Genomic DNA, 5,084 nt, shown 5'->3' with positions numbered 1-5,084 from the left:
TTTCTGGAAAAATTAATATCAAATGGTAAAGAAGGGACGTGTGGTACTCAAAGTTTAGGAAGCATTGCAAGTAAGAGTACAGGGCTAGGAAAATGAGAACTTTATATGAAAAATAAAAATAATCCATTTGATTGTTGTGTAGTGAACAAGAAAGTATACAAAGTAAGTTGAGGCTCAAGAAATTGATTGAAACTATATTGTGGAGAGCCTTGAACAACAAAGCAAAGGGTTTTATGGTTATTTAGCAGAATTTAGTTTAAAAAATATATATTCAGTTGATTGGGGGGGAGGGAAGATAGATGCCACAATAGATGTGTTCCTGATGATCCGGCACCACAAGACAACCATCTTCACCGATGCCAAGGAGTTGAGCATAGTGTTCCAGCTGAAGCGCATTGTAGAAGGCATCCTCAGGAGGCCCCCAGGTGAGCAGCATCTCTACAAGGATGACCAGCTTCTGGATGACAGTAAGGACCCTGGGCAAGTGTGGCTTTGCAAGTCAGACAGCCAGGCCTCAAGCACCAGCCACTGTGAGGCTGGTCTTTTGAGCTGATGATGTATTTGAAACATTACACATTGAGGCTTTCTCCAGACCCCCGGAACTGCCAGATGTCATGAAGCCCCAAGACTCTGGAATTGGCACCAATGAGCAAGCTGTACAGTAAGGGCCCAAGGCCCCACCCCCTAGTGACCTAATACAATTGTTTTATATTGATAGCATTTGGTGCAGGACCTATACAATATTGTTAAAATGGACATAAGGAAGTGATTCAATTTAATTTGATAAATACAAGCAATTTAATCAGATAATTAAGACCTCTGAGGGAATTTCTTTCTTAGAGAATGGAATGGGGAGAACTAAGTAAATTGTGCAACAGTCAAATTTCCATCACTATTTTTGGTTAGACATGGCCTATCTTTTTTTTAATTTACTTTATTTTATTTTTTTCCAATTATATACAAAAATAGCTTTCAATATTCTTCATTTTACAAACTTTTGAGTTCTGTATCTTTCTATCACCCTCCTTTCCCTTCCCACCTCTCCATGGCTTATCATTTTAAGAAAACTTCCATTTATTCCTATGCTCTCTAGTGTTTTTCAACAATCTTATATAACTTGTAAATGTATGGTTGCGTTTAACATATTTAAATATTGGTCATATTTTGAAAGGGGAAATAGAATGGGGGGGGGGCCATGACAGAGAAAGAAACAACACAAAAGAAATTTTAAAAAGTGAATATAGTATGCTTTGCTCTGCATTCAGACTCCGTAGTTTTTCTCTGGATATGGACAGCATTTTCCATAATAAGTCTCACAGGATTGTCCTTGATCACTGAACTGCAAAGAGAAGCTGCACCCATCATAGTTGCTGTTAATCTCACAATGTTGCTGATAATATTTAGAGTGTTCTCCTGATTCTGCTCTTTTCATTCAGCATTAATTCATGTATATCTTTCCAGGCTTTTCTAAAGTCCAACCACTGAGGATTTATTATAGAACAATATTACTCTGCCACATTCATAGACTATAATTTGTTCAGCCATTCCCCAACTGATCGCTATCCTCTCAATTTCCAATTCTTTGCCACTACATAAAAACTACAATAAATATATTTGTACATATGGATATAGAACTAGCAGTGTTACTGCTGGATCAAAGGGTATGCAGTTTTATTGCACTTTGGACATAGTTTCAAATTGCTCTCCAGAATGTTTGGATCAGTTCACAACTCCACCAACAATATGTTAGTGTTCCACATCCTCTCCAATATTGATCATTTTCCTTTTTTGTCATTTAAAATCAATTTGATAGGCATGAGGTGATACCTCAGAGTTGTTTTAGTTTGCATATTTCCAATAAATAATGATTTGAAGCATTTTTGCATATGACTATAGATAGTTTTAATTTTTTTGGTTCTGAAAACTGCCTGTTTATGTACTTTTACGATTTACAACTTGGGAAAGACAGTCTTACTTGACTCTTTTCCCTATATATTTTAGAACAAATCCTTTATCAAAATCACTAGCTGTGAAAATTGTCTCTCTCAGCTTTCTATATTCTTTCTAATCTTGGTTGCATTAATATTTTTGTGCAAAATCTTTTTCATTTCATATAGTTGCAATTCTCCATTTTGTAGTTTATAATGTTCTCCATCTCTTGCTTGGTCATAAACTCCACCCCCTTCCATAGATCTGACAGATAAATTATTTCTTGTTCTCTTTATTAGCTTAGGGTATCCCTTTTTATGTCTAAATCCTATACCCATTTTGATCTTTATGTTGGTATAGGGTATGAGATGTGGGTCTATGACTAGTTTTTACTATACTATTTTCCCAGTAATCCTGTAGTTTTTATCAAATAGTGAGTTCTTATCTCAGAAGCTCAAGTCATAGTTATTTATCACTGTTTCTTTTGAACCTATTCTACTGCTGAACAGACAGTTTTAAATGACTATTACTGGATAATATAGTTATGGATCTGGAATATCTAGGTTACCTTTCTTTGCATCTTTTTGTATTAATTTCCTTGATAATATAAACCTTTTGTTCCTTCAAATAAATGGTTTTTCTAGCTCTACAAAACAGTTTTTTGGTAGTTGTATAGGCATGACACTGAAAAAAGTTATTTAACTTTCATTATATTAGCTTGGTCCTACCCATGAGCAATTACCATTTTTCCAGTTGTTTAAATCTGATTATATTTGTAAGGAAAATATTTTTAATTGTGTTCCTAGAGATTCTCAGTTTGTCTTGGGAAGTAGATTCTCCAATATTTTATGTTGTCTCCAGTTACTTTAAATGAAATTTGTCTTTTCTATCTCTTTGCTGGTCATGTATAGAAATTCTGATGATTTATGTGAATTTATTATGTGAGTATCATTATTATTATTATTATTACTTTGCTAAAGTTATTGTTTCAAGTAGTTTTTAGTTGATTTTCTATGGTTCTCTAAGTATACTATCGTATAATCTTCGAAGAATGAGAGTTTTGTTTTCTCATTGCCTATTCTAAATCCTTAAATTTTATTGCTTTTTCTTAATACTAAAACCAATATTTCTAAAGCAATATTGAATTAAATAGTGATGTTAATGGGCATCCTTGTTTTCACACCCTGATTTTATTGGGAATGCTTCTAGTTTAAATCCATTCCATATAATGCTTACCTGATGGATTTAGATAGATAATGCTTATCATTTTAAGAAACCTCCATTTATTCCTATGCTCTCTAGTGTTTTTTCATAGGAATAGGTGTATTTTGTTGAAGGATTTTTCAGCTTTTATTCAGAGAATCAAAAAATTTCTGTTAATTTTGTTTTTGATATGAACAATTATTCTTATTTTTGTCCCTAATATTTAATCATTCTGATTTTCTGAAATGAATTCTACCTAATGATAGCCTGCTGTAATCTCTTCTAAAAATAATTTAAAAGTTTTACATCAATATTCATTAGGGAGATTGGTCTATAAATTTGTCCTGTTTTCGCTCTTCTTTGTTTAGTACCATGTTGATGTCATAAAAGGAATTTGGGTAGAACTCTGTTTCCCTTTTTAAACTAGTTTATATAGAATTGGAATTAATTCTTCTTTAAATGTTTGATAGAATTCACTTGTAAATCCATCTGACCCTGGAGATTTTTTCTTAGGGAGTTTTATTGATGACTTGTTCAATTTCTTTTTCTGAAATGGGATTTAGTATTTTATTTTCTCTTCCATTAATCCAAGCAGTTCATATTTTTGTAAATAATATCTATTCTACTTTGTCAGGTTTGTGAGCATACAATTGGGCAAAATAGTTCTGAATTATTACTTTTAATTTCTCCATTAGTTGTGGGTTCATCATTTTCATTTTTGATATTTGGCAATTTGATTTCCTGCTTTCTTTTTTTGAAATTGATTAAAGATTTATCTATTTGATTGTTTTTTTCATAAAACAAACTCTTTTTTGTTTACTAGTTTTAATAGATTTATTTCAGCTGTATTAATTTCTCTACTGATTTTCAGAATTTCTAATTTGGCACTTAATTGAGGAGTCTTAAAATTTTTTTTCTAGGTTTTTTTAGTTGCATGTCCATCCAGTTCATTGATCCTCTGTAACAACAACTTTGGCTGAATACTACAAGTTTCAGTATTATGTAATTGTCATTATCTTGAATTAAATTGATGGGTATTTCTATGATTTGTTGTTTGATCCATTCCTTCTTTTAACTTAAACATTTAAGTTCTCAATTTATTTTAGTTTATTTTTCCATGGACCTTTACTACATTTAATTTTTATTATATCATAATCTGAAAAGGATGTATTTAAAATGTCTGATTTTCTGCAATGTGAGGATTTTATGCCATAATATATGGTCAATTTTTTGTGTAGATGTCATGCACCACAGAAAAGAAGGTATATTCCTTTTCATCCTCATTCAATTTTCCCAGAAATCTATCATATCTTACTTTTTAAAAATTCTATTCACTTTTTTAACTTCATTCTGTTTATTTGGTCATTAGATCTATCTAATCCTGGGAGAGTGAAATTAAAGTCCTCCACTAATATAGTTTTGCTCTCTGTTTTCTTGCAACTCATTTACCTTCTCCTATAAAACTTGGATGTTCTTCCAAGTGTTTAATATCGATATTGCTTCTTGTCCATGATACTTTTTAGGAAGATATAGTTTCTTTCCTTATCCCTTTTAATTAGATCTATTTTGCCCTTACTTTGTCTGAGATCAGGGACTGCTACCCTTGCTTTTTAATATTAGCTGAAGCATAATGTATTCTGCTTCAGTCTCTTACCTGTAATCTTTGTGAATCTCTCTGTTTCAAATGTATTTCTTGTAACCAACATATTGTTAGATTCTGATTTTTAATTTCCTCTGCCATTAGCTTTCATTTTATGGGATAGTTTATCCCATTCACATTCAACATTATGATTACTGAGTCTGTATTTCCCTTCATGTTATCTTTCCTTCATTCATACTTTTGTCTCTCCTCTCCCCCTTACCCCTTCCACCATTGTTTTGCTTCTGACTGATACCTCTCTGAAGCTGACCTCCCTTCTATCAGGTCCCCTCCCTTTTCTTCTCCCGTTCCC

The 5,084-nt window shown here is 32.4% G+C and overlaps 1 pseudogene; it reads left to right on the top strand.

The window, feature by feature from the left end:
* The first annotated feature begins 313 nt into the window (after positions 1 to 313).
* On the top strand, positions 314 to 665 carry LOC141520350 (elongin-B pseudogene; annotated as a pseudogene).
* Positions 666 to 5,084: the final 4,419 nt, after the last annotated feature.

This window comes from Macrotis lagotis, chromosome 4, assembly GCF_037893015.1.
Source record: "Macrotis lagotis isolate mMagLag1 chromosome 4, bilby.v1.9.chrom.fasta, whole genome shotgun sequence".
Taxonomy (NCBI): domain Eukaryota; kingdom Metazoa; phylum Chordata; class Mammalia; order Peramelemorphia; family Peramelidae; genus Macrotis; species Macrotis lagotis.
Note: the sequence above shows the minus strand (reverse complement) of the source record. Positions and strands in the feature narration are given on the sequence as shown.